Source organism: Haematobia irritans, chromosome 1, assembly GCF_050003625.1.
Source record: "Haematobia irritans isolate KBUSLIRL chromosome 1, ASM5000362v1, whole genome shotgun sequence".
Taxonomy (NCBI): domain Eukaryota; kingdom Metazoa; phylum Arthropoda; class Insecta; order Diptera; family Muscidae; genus Haematobia; species Haematobia irritans.
Window position 1 is genome coordinate 25,230,140 of NC_134397.1, and position 24,711 is coordinate 25,254,850.

Sequence of the window (24,711 nt, forward strand, 5' to 3'; positions counted from 1 at the left end):
AAATTTTTGAGAGAAGTGCCTATTACGGCAAAAATATTAAATCGTAGTCCCCCATCATGATCATGAACTATTTTCTTACATGAAGAGAGCAATCGCGTTTTGCTTAAACAAACTTGAATTTTTATTGAAGGTGGTAATCAACAATGAAATGGTTATTGCTTATTTTTTATCTATGACAATTATACAATTGCTATGTAGTTGGTGCAGCAATTCCATTGCGTCTAGTTTTGCGGTGTATTTTAATAGAAGATTATTTTATGCAATGTTAAAATGATAATTTATTAAATTGTGAGATGTAACTAAGGCTCGTGTTTATTTGATGATATAAATGGAATGATAAGCGGCAGACATTGTGCAAATTAATAAAATTATACTGTAATCTTAATGTAACACACAGTTTGGATTACGATCCAGCAATGCAGAAATAGGTGGCCTTGCACACACGGATAACACAGTTGGTAAAAGTCTGATTGGTTGAATTCTTTACTTTTTGGTAGATTTTGCTAAGAAGTACTTCATAAATTTTCTATAGAAATAAAATTTTGACAAAATTATCTATAAAAATAAAATTTTGACAAAACTATCTATAGAAAGAAAATTTTGAAAAAAAAATTCTACAGAAATAAAATTTTGACAAAATTTTCTATAGAAATAAAAATTTGAAAAAATTATCTATAGAAATAAAATGTTGACAAAATTTTCTATAGAAATAAAATTTTTACAAAATTTTCTATAGACATAAAATTTTGACAAAATTTTCTATAGAAATAAAATTTTGACAAAAATTTCTATAGAAAAAAAATGTTGACAAAAATTTCTATAGAAAAAAATTTTTGACAAAATTTTTTTCAGAAATAAAATTTTGACAAAATTTTCTATAGAAATAAAATTTTGACAAGATTTTCTACAGAAATAAAATTTTTACAAAATTTTCTATATAAATAAAATTGTGACAAAATTTTCTATAGAAATAAAAATTTGACAAAATTTTCTATAAAAATAAAATGTTGACAAAATTTTCTGTAGAAATAAAATTTTGACCAAATTTTCTATAGAAATAAAATTTTTACAAAATTTTCTATAGACATATAATTTTAACAAAATTTTCTATAAAAAAAATGTTGACAAAATTTTCTTCAGAAATAAAATTTTGACAAAATTTTCTATAGAAATAAAATTTTTACAAAATTTTCTATAGCAATAAAATTTTGACAACGTTTTCTACAGAAGTAAAATTTTTACAACATTTTCTATAGAAATAACATTTTGACAAGATTTTCTATAGAAATAAAATTTTCACAGCATTTCCTATAGAAATAAAATTTTAACAAAATTTTCTATAGAAATAAAAACTTGAAAAACTTTTCTATAGAAATAAAGTTTTGACACAATTTTCTATAGAAATAAAATTTTGACAAAATTTTCTATAGAAATAACATTTTGATAACATTTTCTATAGAAATAACATGTTGACAAAATTTTCTAGAGAAATAAAATTTTGACAAAATTTTCTATAGAAATAAAATTTTGTTGTTGTTTTTTTGATTTCACCTTAACACCATGCATTGACTAAACTACAAGTGTAGCTTAACCAACAGAGGAAAAGAATGTTTGTCAAATTTATGTGGGCAAAGCCCTATAGACTGCAAGATGGTTGGGTGGACGCACTTTTCGGAATTACCACATTCCTCATCAGCATCCTCTACTTGCAGCAAAACTATCAACCAATTATCACATAAATTCAGGCAGTTCATTAAACCCACCAATGAACCACACTTGAACATTATGAAAAAAGGTTTTGCATGATAGCCGGCTTATGTCGCAATAAATTCGAAACAAACATATTTTTTTTGTTTGACAAAAAATTTTGCCAAAGCTTCCTATAGTAACAAAATTTTGACAAAATTTTCCATAGAAATAAAATTTTGACAAAATTTTCCATAGAAATAAAATTTTGACAAATTTTTCTATAGAAATAAAATTTTGACAAATTTTTCTATAGAGATAAAATGTTGACAAAATTTTCTATAGAGATAAAATTTTGATAAAATTTTCTATGGAAATAAAATTTTGACAACATTTTCTATAGAAATAACAATTTTGCAAAATTTTCTATAGAAATAACATTTTGACAAAATTTTCTATAGAAATAAAATTTTGACAAAATTTTCCATAGAAATAAAATTTTGACAAAATTTTCTATAAAAATAAAATTTTAACAAAATTTTCTATAGAAATAAAAATTTGACACTATTTTCTATAGAAATAAAATTTTGTCAAATTTTTCAATAGATATAAAATGTTGACAAAATTTTCTATAGAGATAAAATTTTGACAAATTTGTCTATAGAGATAAAATTTTGATAAAAATTTTCTAAAGAAATAAAATTATGATAGAATTTTCTATGGAAATAAAATTTTGATAAGATTTCCTATGGAAATAAAATTTTGACAAAATTTTCTATAGAAATAAAAAGTTGACAACATTTTCTATAGAAATAACATTTTGGCAAAATTTTCTATAGAAATAACATTTCGACAAAAGTTTCTATAGAAATAAAATGTTGACAAAATTTTCTATAGAAATAAAGTTTTGACAAAATTTTCTACAGAAATAAAATAAAAATAAAATTTTGCCTATATTTAGGTCTATAATTTTATATATCCCCCATATTAAAACTTGGTTTTAATTAAAATTCATATTCTGCAATTCGACATCCAAAGTGAAAATTTCTCAGTACATGTGGGTCATCAGTTAGGGAGGTTTCCTTACCTTCTTCAAAAAACGAAAGCAACCAACGACCATCTTGAAGTATTCTACTTTATTAGAATTTTTTTCACTTTAGCTGTGCTAAATAGTCAATTTAGAATTTATATTACAAAACAACGGAATTTTTTAAAACGTGTCTATCAGAAACTAAAGCTCTTGTCCCATATGTAATGAAAACATTCGTAACTAAAACTTTTCAATTTTGTAAATTAATTTTGTATGGTTTTTCGAATAGTAACAAACCGTAAGTCATTGCAAACAATGGTAAAGGGTTGTGGATGTATCCAATTATGACATTAGTTTTATTACCCATTCAGATGACCATAACTTTTATAAACAGTCCGAATGGAGTTTCGCAGTACGGTGAAACCACTTAGAGAAGTTTTGAAACGCTTATAAATTTCAGCAGAATTACTGGGAAGGAATAATACACCGATGAAAAAATTTTTGGTGTTTGGTGTTTCGGCCGCAGACTGTGGACATTCCAACAGGATTTAGCACGCGTCCACTCACAATGACATAAAAAAGTGTTTTGTGGCACAAAAATAAATAAAATTTTGACGTAATTTTTATAGAAATAAAATTTTACAAAATTTTCTATAGAAATAAAATTTTACAAAATTTTCTATAGAAATAAAATTTTGACAAAATTTTCTATAGAAATAAAATTTTGACACAATTTTCTATAGAAATAAAATTTTGACAAAATTTTCTATAGAAATAAAATTTTGACACAATTTTCTATAGAAATAAAATTTTGACACAATTTTTCTGTAGAAATAAAATTTTGACACAATTTTCTATAGAAATAAAATTTTGACAAAAATTTCTATAGAAATAAAATTTTGACACAATTTTCTATGGAAATAAAATTTTGATAAATTTTTTTATAGAAATAAAATTTTGATAGAATTTTCTATGGAAATAAAATTTTGACAACATTTTCTATAGAAATAAAATTTTGACAACATTTTCTATAGAAATAAAATTTTGACACAATTTTCTATAGAAATAAAATTTTGACAAAATTTTCTATAGAAATAAAATTTTGACACAATTTTCTATAGAAATAAAATTTTGACACAATTTTCTATAGAAATAAAATTTTGACACAATTTTCTATAGAAATAAAATTTTGACACAAATTTCTATAGAAATAAAATTTTGATAAATTTTTCTATAGAAATAAAATTTTGACTGAATTTTCTATGGAAATAAAATTTTGACAACATTTTCTATAGAAATAAAAATTTGACAACATTTTCTTTAGTACTAACATTTTGACAAAATTTTGACACAATTTTCTATGGAAATAAAATTTTGATAAATTTTTTATAGAAATAAAATTTTGACAAAAATTTCTATAGAAATAAAATTTTGACACAATTTTCTATGGAAATAAAATTTTGATAAATTTTTTTATAGAAATAAAATTTTGATAGAATTTTCTATGGAAATAAAATTTTGACACAATTTTCTATAGAAATAAAATTTTGACAAAATTTTCTATAGAAATAAAATTTTGCAAAATTTTCTATAGAAATAAAATTTTGACACAATTTTCTATAGAAATAAAATTTTGACACAATTTTCTATAGAAATAAAATTTTGACAAAAATTTCTATAGAAATAAAATTTTGACACAATTTTCTATAGAAATAAAATTTTGACAAAAATTTCTATAGAAATAAAATTTTGACACAATTTTCTATAGAAATAAAATTTTGATAAATTTTTCTATAGAAATAAAATTTTGACTGAATTTTCTATGGAAATAAAATTTTGACAACATTTTCTATAGAAATAAAAATTTGACAACATTTTCTTTAGTACTAAAATTTTGACAAAATTGTCTATAAAATAAAATTTGGACAAAATTTTCTATAGAAATAAAATTTTGAGAAAAATGTCTATAGAATAGAAATATAGAAAATAGAAATGAAGACTGTATTGAAGCCCTGCGCATTAAAAATACCCAAATAGGGATCATCTCAAGACAGCGCTTCGCCGGGAATGTTCCAAAGTACCACATTCGTGCAGCTTGTGCCTTTGTTTGAAGACCATAATTCGTGCCAAGTCTATTTTTTTGCTTTTGAACAGTCAAATTAAAAAAAAATTGAAAAAAGATAAAGCTTTATTACGTTACATATCAGCCACTCTGTATAATAAGGTTAGAAGGGCCGCTCTTGGAATATTTTAACTCTGAATTTGAACATTGTCTAGATACGTTAACGCCCTGCAGACGTTTTCGACTTTAAAAAATGTTTGAATGTTAGAAAATTTTAACTAAAATTGTTTTCTAATTGCAACATGTTACAAATAAGTTAATACTTTTTGTAAAATTGAAGAACATTTTTTTAAAGTAATTAATTAATTTTTAAAAGTAATAATTGTTTAAGAAAATTTCATATGTTGGAAGAAAAAATTGGATTTGAAAACTGTTAAAATATCTTTAGCGCTGTACGAAGTTCGAGACAGGTAACATTTTAGTAAAATTTACTCATTTGAGAGACTTATGAACTCAATTTAAGCAAACTTCTGCCATTTTAGGAAAATATGAACTATTTTATTTTTTAGTGAAATTGTGCACTATATTTGTATACAACTTTTTTTCTTATTTTTAGTTCGCGTCATTAAAGTTAGCAAAAAATTATTCAAATAAGGAACATTTACTCATATTGTGCAAAATTTAACTAAAATCAACTAATCTTCATGAACTAAAATAAAGTTCAGTTGGCATTAGAGCCCCTTTTTTCTGGGTGTATGACTTTCATAAAACCGACAAAAATGTCATTCGCACCATCTCTGGGCAGCATAGTCCAAACCATTTAATAGAGAAATAAAATATTTTTTTTCAAATCGAAATGATGACTGTAGAAAAACCACTGTACAACATTGTTTAAGACCGCATCTTGTGATTCTTCATACTGATCAAAAATCTGAAGAAGATTTTTTTGTTTTGGAATTACCCATATAAATTTTGGAGCACCTCGGAAATTAATAAATTTCCAGCTTATATTAGGACGCTTCTATTTATCGTTATATGAAGCTATTCTTTCCTTTCAATTATTTTGGCTTTAAAACTATAGTGGAAAATTTATGCACAATTTGTTAATTTCGAATGCTAAAAAGGATGACGATAATGTTGTATATTTGCCAATCGAATTAAATCCCGGCAAACATAAAAAAACATTATAATGTAGTTTGTTATTGTCACAAACATTTAATTAATTACGTACCTGGCGCAACAAAAATCAAAATATACGTCATCGGCGATGCAATGTTTGGGTATGAGTTGCTTCTTCCTTTTTGGCAATAAACCAAAAATGTTTCAGCGAATTTTTGTTTTATTTGAAAATTTTTTTCTGGCAATAATCGATGCTTCGCTTCTTACACACACGCGCCTCAATAGTAAAATTCACCAATAACAAAATTATATAAAAAAAATCGGAAAATTTTTTATGCAATGTTTTTTTTTTTTTATATTCAAAGTTTTATGTTACACAGCATTCTTATTTGTGGATAATTTCAAAAAAAAAAAAAAAGAAAAAAATGTCCTTCTTGCTTCTTTAATTTATACCGGTTTGTTATTACTTTTTGTTATCAAACAAAACATATCTTCTTTTTGTTGTGCAGCTGTTAATGGTGTCCGTTCTCTAATAATTCTTGCCTTTTTATTCGATTGTCTGTCTCCTTCTCTATTAATTTTGCCCGAAGAAAACCCAAATGGACCAGAAACCAACCACAAAATCTGCCCGTTTGAATGCAATGAATGTTTACGAGCGACTGAAGGGAAAACCTCTTTGGAAATAAGAATAGAAGAAATGTTCTGCTATTCGTTCATCTCAACTCATTTTTCTCTATTTCTCATAAGATTCGAAAAACAATTGCAACCTAACATTGTCTTATACTCATCTGCATTGTATGGAAATTATAGTAGTGGTTGTAGTTGTTGATGGGGGGTTTTATGTGTATGTACATACTTATGTGTGTATTTTGTTTTCCCCTTTTATTTTCCCCACATAAACACAATGGCAACCATAGGTGAAATAGTTGGCTGCTCTCTAGCAAAATACACGATGCACATGCACACCATCCATGCATCATTGTCTATATAGCAGAATTGTATTCTTTCGTTGCCCCTGACACTGAGAAATTTCTTGTTGTTTTGTTTTTGTTTTTGGAAACAGATAAACCTCGTTTAATACGTTTTTTTTAACCTTTAACCGGTGAGGTGAAATTATTTTGCGTAATTTACGACGTGTGGTAAATTTTACCCCCTCTTTTACATTAATATTTTTTTCTGTAAAAAAATGTTTTTTTTTTTGTATCATTATTATATTTGTTGATTAGTAAACATTGTATTTAACGAAAATAAAACAATATTTCGAAATATTATATGTTCTTTCAATGATTAACATATACTTTATTTTACACGTCTTTTTTAAAATATATGTAAACGAGTGTTCGAGGTGGTAAATTTTACCACCACGTACCCAGTTAAAGGTTAAAGGGAAAAAATCAAGATTTTATTTTCATCCGAACTTAAAAAGGGGGGCCTTATAACTTTGGACTGACAGAAAAAACTTAATTGATTCTATAAGTTTATTTATATCGATTACATAAATTACTTCAGTCAATAAATAATTAAAGTATTTAATTCCTATAACTCAAATATAAAATTTTTGAAACCGTAGACAGACAACTATTTCCGCCGCAGACCATGGACATTCCAAAAGGACTCAGCACTATTGTACTCAGTACGCGTAAACCAGGAATGGCTTAAAAAGAAGGTCCCTAAAATATGGACCGATATTCACCGTTTCGGCACACCTCTTTATGGCCCGAAAATACCTCTAGATTTCAAATTTCAGGCAAATTGGATAAAAACTCGGGATTCTAGAAGCCCAAGAAGTAAAATTGGGATATCGGTCTATGTGGGGGCTATATCAAAACATGGACCGATACTCACCATTTGTGGCAAACCTCTTTATGGTCCTAAAATACCTATAAATTTCCAATTTCAGGCAAATTGGATAAAAACTACGGTTTCTATAAGCCCAAGATGTAAAATCGGGAGATCGGCCTATGGAACGATACGGACCCTTTTCGGCACACCTTTTGATGGTCCTCAAGTACCTCTAGATTTTCAATTTCAGGCAAATTGGATAAAAACTACGGTTTCTATAAGCCCAAGACCCCAAATCGGGAGGTCGGTTTATATGGGGACCATACCAAAACATGGACCGATGCTCACCATTTTTGGCACACCTCTTTACGGTTCTACAGTACCTCTCGATATCCAATTTCAGGTAAATTGGATAACAACTGCGGTTTCTATAAGCCCAAGAAGTAAAATCGGGAGATCGGTATATATGGGGGCTATATCAAAATATGGACCGATACTCACAATTTTTGGCACACGTATTTGTGGTTCTACAATACCTCTAGATTTCCAATTTCAGGTAAATTGAATAAAAACTGCGGTTTCTATAAGCCCAAGAAGTAAAATCGGGAGATCGGTCTATATGGGGGCTATACCAAAACATGAACGGATACTCACCATTTTTGGCACACCTCTTTATGGTCGTAAAATACCTCTAGATTTCAAATTTCAGGTAAATTGGATAAAAACTACGATTTCTTTAAGCCCAAGACGCCAAATCGGGAGGTCGGTTTAGCCCATCTTCGAACTTGACCTGTCTGCAGACAAAAGACGAGTTTGTGCAAAATTTCAGCACGATTGCTCCATTATTGAACACTGTAGCGTGATTACAACAGACAGACGGACATCGTTATATCGTCTTAGAATTTCTCCCTGATCAAGAATATATATACTTTATATAGTCGGAAATCGATATTTCAATGTGTTACAAACGGAATGACATACTTATTATACTCCCGTCACCATTCTATGGTGGTGGGTATAAAAATTAAAATTATAGAGCTTTACTATGTTGCATTTCATATCTGTCTCCAATAGTTCTGCAGGTATATTTTTACTCTTTTAATTAAGAGATTTTATGCGAAGAACAACAACATTATGATAGTAAAATTTTATAGAATATGTGTATTACTATATTACTATATTAAAATTTAAGCCGATTAATATAAATACTTCAAATCACATCTTAGAATATTTACCAGTATAATGCTTTCAAAAAAGATTCAATAGAAAACTACAGCTCTCAATAGTAACAGCATTAACTTCTCATTGTCACTGTCATGCTTTCTTCTCTTTCTGCCACAAACATAGACTCTCCCCATAGTATACTGTTAACAACTGCATTGGGTTGCATTCAATACTGTTAACTCTCTCTCTTTTTCTCTTCCTTTCGTCTCTTTACAAACAGTTGTTATTGGTTAACTTTCCTTACATGAGTGCTCTTCGATATGTCTCATTGTTACCGGGCAGCAGTTCTTTTGTTTACATCAAAGATTATTCTTCCATTATTCTTCATAGTTTCAGTAATTATGTTTTCTTTGTTTATCCCGCAGAGGGGTTGATGTTACCATGACTGCCAAATAGAAGCATTTGATTTCCTCATCAACACAATATGATAAATGAGAGGGTCTATATAATTGGTTTTTGTTAAAAGGAAATTGCGTATTTTTCTTTATCTCCAAAAATTAAATCTTTTCAGGTTTATTGTAGATAATGTTCTTGTTTCTAAACTCGTTTTATCGGTGGTGCATAAGAAGCATTGAATAAAGATGCGTATGCAGAAAGAATGCATGTACTTCAAAAATAACCATATAAGGTGAGTCTAATAGAGGTGTGCACGTGACACGAAATTATCGTGACTGATGAAAATTTCCTTAACTCAAAGTTGGTTTATTGAAGAGGTATGAGAATTAGTAAATGAGTAATGTTACACACGTAATATAAAATTTATGAAACTAACTTCTCTTGTAATTTTAGGATTAGGGGATTTCCAATGCAACCAATCCCGAAAATGGCTTTAAGTTATCACATGAGTGTGACTAGGTTAGGTTAGGTTAGGTTAGGTGGCAGCCCGATGTATCAGGCTCACTTAGACTATTCAGTCCATTGTGATACCACATTGGTGAACTTCTCTCTTTTTCGTCAAAGCCCTACTTTCCAAAATACCCAAGGTGCAGTAGAAATGAAGCAAGGAAACTCCTTTTTATCCATTCTTAGTTCACGCGTACTGAATGCCTGTGGGAATGTCTAGCCTTGCTGAGAGAGGTATTTCACCGCAAGGAGACTTAATGGTGTTCGATCAAGGCTGTGATTGAACCCATGATCTTTGTATACGGACATTTGTGTATACACTTTAATCAGATTCTTAAAACATTCGTGAAATTTTGAATGCGAGGGATCATTACAATGGGTGCGATTTGTAGGCGTGGTTCTGTTCTCTTATAAATACTAAATTCGTGAGTGAGCGTAACCTTGTTCTCTTATTACCAATATTGTGAGAGAGCTTCACGAGTTGCTTTTTGAGCGTGTAAGAATGATATATTAGACATGTACACTTCTGTCGCCATGGTAAGGCCAACAATGCCATGCATCAGGGATGGAAAATACAATTTTCAAGAAAGTACAAAAGAGACATTTTTTTAGTGAAAAAGTACTTTTCATTAAATTTCAAAAAAAAAATCCATTGGAAGATTATTGTCAAGAGCTCCTTCAGACTGAAATTTAAAGAAAATAAAATTTTGTTTGTCAACACCTCAATTTTAAATATTTTTTTTTGTTTTTTATCCGCTTACAAGGAGTACCGTAGTATTGTAATCACGGTTGCCACAATTGGTAGAATTCTACTGTTTGGTACCTCATAAACTTTCTGTAGATAAATAAATAAAAAAAAATCTATAGAAATAAAATTTTGACAAAATTTTCTATAGAAATAAAATTTTGACAAAATTTTCCATAGAAATAAAATTTTGACAAAATTTTCTATAGAAATAAAATTTTGACAAAATTTTCTATAGACATAGAATTTTGACAAAATTTTCTATAGAAATAAAATTATGACAAAATTTTCTATAGAAATAAAATTGTGACAAAATTTTCTATAGAAATAATATTTTGTAAAAATTTTCTATAAAAACAAAATTTTGACAAACTTTTCTAAAGAAATAAAATTTTGTCAAACTTTTCTAAAGAAATAAAATTTTGTCAAAATTTTCTATAGAAATAAAATTGTGACAGAAATTTCTATAGATATAAAATTTTGACAAAAATTTCTATAGATATAAAATTTTGACCAATTTTCTATAGATATAAAATTTCGACAAAATTTTCTATAGAAATAAAATTGTGACAAAATTTTCTACAGAAATAACATTTTGTAAAAATTTTCTATAAAAACAAAATTTTATATAAAAATAAAATCTTGACAAACTTTTCTAAAGAAATAAAATTTTGTCAAACTTTTCTATAGAAATAAAATTATGACAAAATTTTCTATAGAAATAACATTTTGTAAAAATTTTCTAGAAAAACCAAATTTTCTATAAAAATAAAATTTTGACAAACTTTTGTAAAGAAATAAAATTTTGTCAAACTTTTCTAAAGAAATAAAATTTTATCAACATATTCTATAGAAGTAAAATTTTGTCAACATTTTCTATAGAAATAAAATTTTGTCAAAATTTTCTATAGAAATAAAATTGTGACAAAATTTTCTATAGAAATAACATTTTGTAAAAATTTTCTATAAAACAAAATTTTTGACAAAATTTTCTATAAAAATAAAATTTTGACAAACTTTTCTAAAGAAATAAAATTTTGACAAAATTTTCTATAGAAATAAAATTTTGACAAAATTTTCTATAGACATAAAATTTTGACAAAATTTTCTATAGACATAAAATTTGGACAAAATTTTCTATAGAAATAAAATTATGACAAAATTTTCTATAGAAATAAAATTTTGATAAAACTTTCTACAGAAATAAAAAATGTTGACAAAATTTTCTATAGAAATAAAATTTTGACAAAATTTTCTATAGAAATAACATTTTGTAAAAATTTTCTATAAAACAAAATTTTTGACAAAATTTTCTATAAAAATAAAATTTTGACAAACTTTTCTAAAGAAATAAAATTTTGACAAAATTTTCTATAGAAATAAAATTTTGACAAAATTTTCTATACACATAAAATTTTGACAAAATTTTGTATAGACATAAAATTTTGACAAAATTTTCTATAGAAATAAAATTATGACAAAATTTTCTAAAGAAATAAAATTTTGACAAAACTTTCTATAGAAATAAAAATTTTGACAAAACTTTCTATAGAAATAAAATTTTGACAAAATTTTCTATAAAAATAAAATTGTGACAAAATTTTCATCAGAAACAAAATTTTGATAAACTTTTCTAACGAAATAAAATTTTGTCAAATTTTTCTATAGAAATAACATTTTGACAAAATTTTCTATAGAAGTAAAATTTTGACAATACTTTCTTAAGCAATAAGTTTTTGCAAAATAATATTTTTTGATAGTTTTTGGTAAGATTTTCTCCCAATGTTGGTAATTTTTTTTTTCGACCATGACTGTAATGGTACGCATTATTTTAGTACGCGATCGATAATTTCTTATCTAGAAAGTGTTCGTGTGGAAGCGTAATATAGAATCACATGCTTTTTCGACTAAAACATTCTTGAAATTCAATAAAATCGTGTTTTTGTCTATGGCTTTTACAAAATCGAGATTTTCTTCCCACATGAACTTGATTTTCTTTCCGCAAATTTGTAAAAGGCTATTAGTAAATATGTTTGTTAAAGACGTTCTCAAAATATTAATCTGATATCGGCTAAAAAATGTCTACACCAAAGGTACTAAATTATTCGCGGGGATACTACGGTACTGACCACGGTGACAAAGTATTAAAAAAGTAGTATAGTACTGAATTTTCCATTCCTGCCTTGCATGCATCACTCTCTGTTATCCTCTCTAAATCAATGAGAATAACTGTTTAGCATAATAATATATTCACCCTAATATACTCATCACTAATATACATATCAACAAGATCACGTATATGTATAGGTGCGTGGGTAAATGGTTTCACACTTTTGATAACAAGACCTTAACATTGACATGTTCTGCTCTAGAGAGCTTGTGCATTCTTAACTTTTTGTTTTTGCCATATTGCAGATGCTCTGCGTAGACCACGAAATTACTATCAGCCCACCCAAAACTACTATCAATTGCAAAGAAGAACATAAAAACGTATTTCAACTATTTTAGTTGCATATAAAAACGTTGTTTTTGTTTTTTGTTTCATTTTATTTTTATGCCAAAGAATTTTTGGTGATACCCATAGTTGATGATGGTATTTAGTCTATGTTTCAATTTTGTCTGTCTAGCAAGAATGAACCGAAAAATGTGCTCATCTATATTAGTTCACTATCGTAATAATGCAAAATAACTTAATTGGATATTGAAGGATTTTAGTAATTGCATTTGTAAACGTATCTTAAGCAACTTACCAAGTAAAAAAATAATACCAGACAAAAAACCATTTAGATTTCTCCAAAGTGTGAAAGTAGACTTTAATAGAAATATGAAAGGCGAAAACTTGTTCTCGTATTAATTATATAGTATGACAATAGATCCACATCTAATATGAATCTTTAACGTTTTGACAATTGACAATTTTTTGACAATTGTTTTTTTAATTTTTATTACTAATGGTTTAATGTTGTCAATTAATAAAATTATATGCCTTTCTAAAACATAATTCGAAAAAATAAATAAAAAACCCATTTGGGTTTCTTAAAAAATTGTTTTTGTTTAGTTTGTCTCAAGGTCATTGGAAATAAAAGCAGATGTTTATTGTGAGTTATAATTTATTTAAATTTATTCAAGTGTTATCCAATATCCGATACATCACATATGTTTGTTCCAGGGGGAAATAACTTCAGAAGTAAGAAATATATAAAGTGTAAGTTCGGCTATGCCGAATCTTAACCCTTAAATGTACAAGATCACCGATTCCTCCGAAAAAAAAAACTGTATATAATATGCAAAATTGTAAATAAAGAACATTTGCATACCACATTAAAAAACAAGTAAGGAGAGTCTAAAGTCGGGCGGGGCCGACTATATTATACCCTGCACCACTTTGTAGATCTAAATTTTCGATACCATATCACATCCGTCAAATGTGTTGGGTGCTATATATAAAGGTTTGTCCCAAATACATACATTTAAATATCACTCGATTTGGACAGAATTTGATAGACTTTTACAAAATCTATAGACTCAAAATTTAAGTTGGCTAATGCACTAGGGTGAAACACAATTTTAGTAAAAAAATATGTGAAACATTTAAATCTGAAGCAATTTTAAGGAAACTTCGCAAAATTTTATTTATGATTTATCGCTCGATATATATGTATTAGAAGTTTGGGAAAATTAGAGTCATTTTTACAACTTTTCGACTAAGCAGTGGCGATTTTACAAGGAAAATGTTGGTATATTGACCATTTTTGTCGAAATCAGAAAAACATATATATGGGAGCTATATCTAAATCTGAACCGATTTCAACCAAATTTGGCACGCATAGCTACAATGCTAATTCTACTCCCTGCACCCAGAGAAGGAATATGATCACCTCAAACATGTTTTAAGAGCAAAATGTTATTTTTGGGTGGTGACCATGTAATATGGTTTTCGCAACCATGTTATTTTCTCGGAAATCAAGTATCTGATTTCGTCAAGCAGGTTATATTTGACGAGAAAATAACATTTTAGTGACAAACATGTTACATGTTCACCATACAAAAATAACATTTTGCACTTGAAACATGTTTGAGGTGATCATGTTCCTTCTCTGCGTGTGTACAAAATTTCAATTAAATCGGAGTTAAAAATTGGCCTCTGTGGTCATATGAGTGTACATCGGTTGAAAGCTATATATGGGAGATATATCTAAATCTGAACCGAATTCAACCAAATATGGCACGCATAGCTACAATGCTAATTCTACTCCCTGTGCAAAATTTCAACTAAATCGGAGCAAAAAATTGGCCTCTGTGGTCATATGAGTGTAAATCGGGCGAAAGCTATATCTAAATCTGATCCGATTTCAACCAAATTTGGCACGCATAGCTAATTCTACTCTCTTTCAAATGCTAATTCTACTCTCTGTGCAAAATTTCAATTAAATCGGAGTAAAAGATTGGCCACTGTGGTCATATGAGTGTAAATCGGGCGAACGATATATAAGGGAGCTATATCTAAATCTGAAACGATTTCAATTCTAGTGCAAAATTCCAACCAAATTGGGATAAAACTCTGGCTTCTGGGGCCGTATTACACCATATCGGGCGAAAGATATATATGGGAGCTATATCAAAATCTGAACCGATTTCAATAAAATTTGGAACACTTGACTATAGTACTAATTCTTCTTCTTGTGCAAAATTTTAACCAAATTGGGGTAAAACTCTGGCTTCTGGGGCCATATAAGTCCATATCGGGCGAAATATATATATATATATATATATATATATATATATATATATATATATATATATATATATATATATATATATATATATATATATATATATATATATATATATATATATATATATATATATATATATATATATATATATATATATATATATATATATATATATATATATATGGGAGCTATATCTAAATCTGAACCGATTTCTTCCAAAATCAATGGGGTTCCATTCTGAGCCAAAGCACATACTTGTGACAAATTTGAAGTCGATTGGACGTAAACTGCGACCTAGACTTTGATTACAAAAATGTGTTCACGGACAGACGGACATGGCTATATCGACTCAGGAGCCCACCCTGAGCATTTTTGCCAAAGACACCATGTGTCGCAATTATTAACCGATTTTGATGAAATTGGGTATATGGCGTTTTTTTGGTACAAGGACGAACGCCATTGAAGTTGGAAAAAATCGGATCAATTTTGGGTATAGCTCCCATATATGTATCACCCGATTTTGATAAATGGGGTCTGATTGCGTTCATTTACTAACCGATTGGCGTCAGATTTGCCACAAAGTAATCTAATTTAAATATGCAAAATTTTATCGAAATCAATTAAGATTTAGATATAGGTTAGGTTAGGTGGCAGTCCGATGTATCAGGCTCACTTAGTCCATTGTGATACCACATTGGTGAACTTCTCTCTTATCACTGAGTGCTGCCCGATTCTATATTAAGCTCAATGACAAGGGACCTCCTTTTTATAGCCGAGCGTTCCACATTGCAGTGAAACCACTTAGAGAAGCTTTTTAACCCTCAGAAATGTCACCAGCATTACTGAGGTAGGATAATCCACCGCAGAAAAACTTTTGGTGTTCGGTCGAAGCAGGAATCGAACCCACGACCTTGTGTATGCAAGGCGGGCATGCCTTTAGATTTAGATGTAACTCCCATATATCTGTATCGCCCGATTTTCCCAAATTAGGCCATAAGTCCCCTTCAGATTGAGATAAAACTCCCATAACCATGTACCCCTTAATGTTCTTAAATATGGAAATGCGGTTTATCTCCCAAACCTATACCATTGATACCGCTCAACCAATGTTTACAAATTCAGTAGGGGAGGTTTAGGGTATAATATAGTCGGCCCCGCCTGACTTTTTACTTTAGTTACTTGTTTTAAATACAGTACGCATCAAACGAAGTTTTATTTACAAATAAACAATTTGATTTTAGTAGAGAATAGAGATATTTGTACACTACACAGTTTTCTTTACTAACATTTCATTCATATTTGGTAAATATTATTTAACTTTCAATTGGTGGTTTTTTGAATTTTTGGTCAAAATTTGCTTTTTAATTTTGACTGCAGATTACTCAGAAGTACAACAAATTTTTCATTTTAAGACGTAAGAATTTTTTTCTGATTGTATCTTAAAAGATGCGCCACTGTATTTAAGGGTTAAATACCCACCACCTTTAATTAAATATCACATTTTGAAAACCCCACGACGCAGTTGGTTACTTGAAAATTTCTATATTTTCAGGTGGATGTGAATAAATCTATTCTCTTCAGAAGATCGGTTCAAATAGTAGGCTTCCCGAAGTTTTAAATTTCTACATATGGAGACTATATCAAATTCTGAATTTATAAGAACCATTTTTGTATGAGTTTTAGAGGAATCTTAAATAGCATTAATAAGCGTGGAAGAAAATCTAATGAAATAACTCGTTTCATATGATTTGAAATCAAAATTCTGTCGATTTTGACCCCTATTATTAGAGTAAGCTCGAGAAGTAAAATCGGGAAGTTGTATTTCCAGTTTCGGGTAATTCGGATGGATAGTGCGCCTTATATCTCCTTTAAAAAATTAAAACGGGAGACAGTTATATATGTGAATTATAGCAACGTCTTACTTATATAAACCAAATTTGACATATTTGTCTATAGACCCAACATGGATCTATACCAAAACATGGACCATTTCTCCAAAATTGTCAATATTTTATTATTATTAAATTATACTTCTATAGAAAATTTTGTCAAAATTTTACTTCTATAGAAAATTTTGTCAAAACTTTACTTCTATAGAAAATTTTGCCAAAATTTGACTTCTATAGAAAATTTTGTCAAAATTTTACTTCCATAGAAAATTTTGTCAAAATTTTACTTTCAAAGAAAATTTTGTCAAATTAAATATTTCTATAGAAAATTTTGTCAAAATTATATTTCTATAGAAAATTTTGTCAAAATTTTACTTCTATAGAAAATTTCGGCAAAATTTTATTTCTATAGAAAATTTCGGCAAAATTTTATTTCTATAGAAGATTCTGTTAAAATTTTACTTCTATAGAAAATTTTGTCAAAATTTTATTTTTATAGAAAATTTCGGCAAAATTTTATTTCTATAGGAGATTCTGTTAAAATTTTACTTCCATAGAAAATTTTTTGAAATTAAATATTTCTATAGAAAATTTTGCCAAAATTTTACTTCTATAGAACATTTTGTCAAAATTTTATTTCTATAGAAAATTTTGTCAAAATTTTATTTTTATAGGAAATTTTGTCAAAATTTAATTTCTATAGAAAATTTTGTCAAAAATTTTATTTCTATAGAAAATTTTGTTAAAATTTTATATCTATAGAAAATTTTGTCAAAATTTTATTTTTTTAGAAAATTTTGTCAAAATTTAATTTCTATAGAAAATGTTGTCAAAATGTAATTTCTATAGAAAATTTTGTTAAAATTTTATTTCTATAGAAAATTTTGTTAAAATTTTATTTCTGTAGAAAATTTTGTCAAAATTTTACTTCTATTAAAAATTTTGTCAAAATTTTATTTCTATAGAAAATTTTGGCAAAATTCTATCAAAATTGTATATCTATAGATCATTTTGTCAAAATTTTATTTCTTTAGACAATTTTGTCAAAATTCTATTTTTATAGAAAATTTTGTCAAAATTTAATTTCTATAGAATATTTGGGTGAAATTTTATTTCCATAGAAAATTTTGGCAAAATTTTATTTCTATAGAAGATTCTGTTAAAATTTTACTTCCATAGAAAATTTTGTCAAATTAAATATTCTATAGAAAATTTTATCAAAATTATATTTCTATAGAAAATTTTGTCAAAATTTTACTTCTATAGAAAATTGTTTCTAGATTTTACTTCTATAGAAAATTTTGCCAAAATTTTACTTCTATAGAAAATTTTGTCAAAATTTTATTTCTATAGAAAATTTTGTCAAAATTTTATTTTTATAGAAAATTTTGTCAAAATTTAATTTCTATAGAAAATGTTGTCAAAATGTAATTTCTATAGAAAATTTTGTTAAAATTTTATTTCTATAGAAAATTTTGTTAAAATTTTATTTCTGTAGAAAATTTTGTCAAAATTTTACTTCTATAGAAAATTTTGTCAAAATTTTATTTCTATAGAAAATTTTGTTAAAATTTTATTTCTATAGAAAATTTTGGCAAAATTTTATTTCTATAGAAAATTTTGTTAAAATTTTATTTCTATAGAAAATTTTATTAAAATTTTATTTCTATAGAAAATTTTTTCAAAATTTTATTTCTACAGAAAATTTTGTCAAAATTTTATTTCTGTAGAAAATTTTGTCAAAATTTTATTTCTATAGAAAATTTTTTCAAAATTTTACTTCTATAGAAAATTTTGTCAAATTAAATATTTCTATAGAAAATTTTGTCAAAATTTTATTTCTATAGAAAATTTTGTCAAAATCTTATTTCTTTAGAAATTTTTTTTCAAAACTTTACTTCTATAGAAAAATTTTTCAATATTTTATTTCTATAGAAAATTTTGTCAAAATTTTATTTCTATAGAAAATTTTGTAAAAATTTTATTTCTATAGAAATTTTTGTCAAAATTTTATTTCTATAGAAAATTTTGTCAAAATTTTATTTCTATAGAAAATTTTGCCAAAATTTTATTTCTATAGAAAATTTTGCTAAAATTTTACTTCCATAGAAAATTTTGTCAAATTAAATATTTCTATAGAAAATTTTGTCAAAATGATATTTCTAAAGAAAATTTTGTAAAAATTTTATTTCTATAGAAAAATTTGTCAACATTTGATTTCTATAGAAATTTTATTTCTACAGAAAATTTTGTCATAATTTATAGAAAATTTTGTCAAAATTTTACTTCTATAGAAAATTTTGTCAAAATGTTACTTCTATAGAAAATTTTGTCAAAATTTTATATATATAAAGAAATTGTGTGAAATACCTCTTAGTTGGAGAGGAACATCTTGAAAAATCGACCAAAACATCAGGAATTCTACCAATCTACCAAACAGTAAAAAAGATCGACCATTTTTGTTAGAATTCTACCAACTATGGTTACCGTGCCTATAATATGTCTAGATTTTAATTTTCAACCAAATCGGATAAAAATTGTCGCGTCTAGAAGCTCAAGAACTCAAATCGCGGGATCGGTCTATATGGGGGCTATACGAAATCATGTACCGATACACTACATATTCGAAAAAAATCGACAAAACAGACAAGAAATCAATTCGCTCCTAATATGGAGATCGCGCTCCATATTTGCAGCATCTATTAGTGGATCTAAAATACGTCTAGATTTTGAGTTTTAAGCAAATCGGATAAAAACTTCGTTGTGGTAGAAGCCCAAGAAATTAAATCGGGTGATCGAAATCTGAACCGATATAGCCTATCTTCGATCTTGATCTGAGTGCAAATAAAAGACGAATATGTGGCAAATTCAGGACGCCATTATTGAAGGCTATAGCATTATAACAATAGACAGCCAGACGGACATGGTTACATCACCTTTGAATTTCTCTCTGATCAAGAGTTTATATATTTTATATAGTTGGAAATTGATAGTTCGATGTTAGATTAAATGTAAATTTTTATTTTACGATTTTTACGTGGCATATGTCACATATTATTTCTAATTATTTATATAAATTCATGTAATCGAATATATCTTTTATGAATCCCACAAATCAATTAATTTAATTATTATTATAATTATCATTGCGAATTGTTGATGTGTAAAGCCAAATATTTACCAATACCTCACTACAATAAATATTTCGTGGTAATTATTACATTAATATTGAATAAGCTGGCATAATCTTGGGCAAATAAACTGTAAAATTCACACATTATTGTCAAATGAGGGATGGATGTAAATAAAATTATATATTATTTGATAGTGTTTCTTAATTGATTATAAACTTTTTTTCCAATAAACAAGTAAGGAAAGTCTAAAGTCGGGCGGGGCCGACTATATTATACCCTGCACCACTTTGTAGATACACATTTTCGATACCATATCAAAATCGTCCAATGTGTTGGATGCTATATGCACCCATATATATATTCTGTATGTCTGACCAGATATGGACAGAGCTCTACAATACTTATGGACTTTAAATTTAAGTCGGCTACTGCCCTGAGGTAGAACACAATGTTAGTAAAAAACAAGTAAGGAAAGTCTAAAGTCGGTCGAGGCCGACTATATTATACCCTGCACCACTTTGTAGATCTAAATTTTCGATACCATATCACATCCGTCAAATGTGTTGAGGGCTATATATAAAGGTTTGTCCCAAATACATACATTTAAATATCACTCGATTTGGACAGAATTTGATAGACTTTTACAAAATCTATAGACTCAAAATTTAAGTTGGCTAATGCACTAGGGTGGAACACAATTTTAGTAAAAAAAAAATATGGGAAACATTTAAATCTGAAGCAATTTTAAGGAAACTTCAAAAGTTTATTTATGATTTATCGCTCGATGTATATGTATTAGAAGTTTAGGAAAATTAGAGTCATTTTTACAACTTTTCGACTAAGCAGTGGCGATTTAACAAGGAAAATGTTGGTATTTTGACCATTTTTGTCGAAATCAGAAAAACATATATATGGAAGCTATATCTATATCTGAACCGATTTCAATCAAATTTGGCACACATAACTATACTACCAATTGTACTCCTTGTGCAAAATTTTAAGCTAATCGGGATACAACTCTGGCTTCTGGGTCCATATAAGTGCATATCGGGTGAAAGATATATATGGGAGCTATATCTAAATCTGAACCGATTTCAATCAAATTTTGCACAGTTGACTATACTACTAATTGTACTCCTAGTGCAAAATTTCAACCAAATTCGGCCAAAAATCTGGCTTCTGGGGCCATATAAGTCCATATCGGGACAAAGATGTATATGGGAGCTATATTTAAATCTGAACCGATTTCAATCAAATTCGGCACACTTGACTATACGACTAAGTGTTATGTTTGTACAAAATTTCAAGCAAATCGGTATAAAACTCTGGCTGCTGGGTCCATATTCGTGCATATCGGGCGAAAGATATATATGAGAGCTATATCTAAATCTGAACTGATTTCTTCCAAAATCAATAGGATTCTATTCTGACCCAAAACAGAAACGTATGCCAAATTTGAAGTCGATTGGACTAAAAGTGTGACCTAGACTTTGATCACAAAAATGTGTTCACAGACAGACGGACATGGCTAGATCGACTCAGGGACCCACCCTGAGCATTATTGCCAAAGACACCATGTGTCTATCTCGTCTCCTTCTGCGTGTTGCAAACTAGAGGTGTGCACGTGACACAAAATTGTCGTGACTCACCAAAATTTTCGTGATTCGTGCGTGAGTCGTGAGTCACGCGTGAGTGTGCGTGAGCGTGATTAACAAACCAAAATATCGTGCGTGAGCGTGAGTCACGAAAATAATATCTTTGTGAGTGTGCGTGAGTAACGAATTACACTCACGAAAATATTCCTGCTCACCAACATAAAACGCTTAACAGTTAAATTCAATTACAATTTTAGTGACACCTGAGATGTTAAGAGTTTAATAACACCCTCGATTTTAATAATGCTCACATTTTCAGACACTTCGGTAAGGTAAATTAATCATAAAATTATTCGTGAGTCACATCATTTTCGTGCGTGAGTACAAATTTTCTTTTCGTGAGTGTGCGTGAGTCCTACCAAAAAATATAGTGTGTGATTGTGCGTGAGTAAACTATTACTCACGTGCACACCTCTATTGGAAACATATGCACTAACTTATAATACCCTGTTCCACAGTGTGGCGCAGGGTATAAAAAATAATAAAATTTTATGGAATTACATATTTCGACCTACTAAAATATATTCACATCGGTCCATATTTTGATATAATACCACTATTGCCAAATATTTTATTTTATTATATTATATTTTATTTATTTATTTAAATTATACTAAACTTATAAGAAATATCAGATAAGTATGGGAATAATAGAGGGGAGCTTTTGCAACTGATACCATTAGCAAGTAAAATGAGTTTAATATACATATTTAATACCAGAATGAACACAAAATGATTTTTGTGATTACATTCTAAGATATTTTATTCCAGTGTATATCTATGCATACCCAGAAAATATGAATAGTTGTGGTACCATGCGGTATAAATTTGTTAACGCACTCTTCATACCAACTGATAAAGATTTGTAGCCAAATCGTATTACTCTTTTTGCTGGGTGTAGGTATACATTTTATATAAAAAAAAATATTCCTTACGTTATTTATTTCCTTGAAATGTTAAACTTAATTTGTTACATTATTTTCCACTTCCTTTCTATGTAGCCTAGTCATTTAAAATATGACAAATTGTTTCTTTCGCAACATTTTGACATTGCATACTACTCCCTTGTCATCACACCCTACTTTGAAGTTAATTTTCTGTGATAAAGAAATTCAGGTTGCGTGTTCAAGCTTAGACATGAAAGTGATAACTCTTTGTTTAAGACAGTGGGTTTTTTATAGTTACTCAAAAAAAAATTAAAAAATGTTAACCAAAAAAAGTACAAAATATTTTATATAAAAAAGTCAACTTATTGACTATTCAAATATTTTAAAAAATCATTTTTCGACTTAATAAAAATTTAAAAGAAAAAAAATTAAAATCGTTAAATATTTCTCGATCTTTTTGATAATTTTTATCATACATTTCAATTCAAATTGGACTTTTTGTTAAAGTTCGATAAGTATATTTTGTGCAGTGGACTTTTTATAGTTATTCAAAAAAAAAAAATAATAATAATAATAATAAAAAATGTTAAGCAAAAAAATTACAAAATATTTTATATAAAAATTTTAAAGTCGACTTTTCAACCTTTTCAAATATTTTAAAAATGCATTCTTCGACTTGTTGAAAAAATCGTTAAATATATGTCGACCATTTTCATAATGTGTATCATACATTTCAATTCACTTTGGACTTTTTGTTAAAGTTCGATAAGTAGATTTTGTGCACTATAAAGAGTCGATTTTGAAAAAAATTAAAAAAAATTAAAATAATAAATAAAATAAAATAAACAGTCGATTAGAATATTACAAACTGTCGACTTCAACTTTTTTTATGAACTGCTACACAAATTTCACGAAAATTTTTCCAAATAAAGTGAGTTTTAAAAAAATTGAATAAAAAATTGATGCAACAACTTTTTAAATTGAAACAAAAATTAATTGTTCAATTTTTTAATTGACTTTCAATTAATTTTAGTTATTGATACTGAAGACATTTCAATTAAAAGTTAATTGGATAAGTAGATTTTGTGCACTATAAAGAGTCGATTTTGAAAAAAAATTAAAAAAAATAAATAAAATAAACAGTCGATTAGAATATTACAAACTGTCGACTTCAACTTTTTTTACGAACTGCTACACAAATTTCACGAAAATTTTTCCAAATAAAGTGAGTTTTAAAAAAAATTGAATAAAAAAATTGATGCAACAACTTTTTAAATTGAAACAAAAATCAATAACAAAAATTAATTGTTCAATTTTTTAATTGACTTTCAATTAATTTTAGTTATTGATACTGATGATATTTCAATTAAAAGTTAATTGGATTAATTAATTTCGTGGGCTTACACACACAATTTTTTTTTGTAAGCTCAGAAATGAGCAAAATAATGTTCGTGTTAAATAATTTAAGACCAATTGCCTCGCAATATCTACTCAAAGTTCATCGGATTTACATTTGGAGTATTGGACGGACAACCCTTGTGTGGACGTAACGGAACGGAGGACAAAGCAATATTTAGTAGTCATTCTTCCTTTACCTATGGCTTATGTACATTATCGAGTCTTGTTTTTGATTAAGTCTATGTCCTACAATCCAACCGAAATCTCTTTCACGAGTGCACGAATCGGAGGTGCTAGGGCCCAGATCAAGTCCAATGAGGATGTCGATAGGTTGGCTTACGTTAAAGTACGGATCTGCTAAGTGGTTGTTGAAATTCACTGATATCGATGAAATACTATTGAGAAATTTTCTATAGAAATATAATTTTTCTATAGAAATAAAATTTTGGGCAAAAAAATAAATTTTGGGAATTTTTTTTGCGAAAATTTTATAAAAAATAAAATATTGACAAAATTTTCTA

The 24,711-nt window shown here is 27.5% G+C and overlaps 1 protein-coding gene across 3 annotated transcripts in view; it reads right to left on the minus strand.

Moving 5' to 3' along the window:
* The window catches only part of LOC142220461 (organic cation transporter protein), a 75,800-nt gene that overhangs the window by 38,904 nt on the left and 12,185 nt on the right, over positions 1-24,711 (minus strand). The window contains exon 1 of one of the 3 annotated variants that reach the window (XM_075289630.1): positions 6,010-6,564. The exons of 1 other annotated variant lie outside the window; for it this stretch is intronic. The gene's annotated coding sequence lies outside the window, so the exon portion shown is untranslated. Of the gene's footprint in view, positions 1-6,009; positions 6,565-24,711 lie in introns of those variants that run through there. One more of the 3 variants, XM_075289631.1, reaches the window with a different exon arrangement.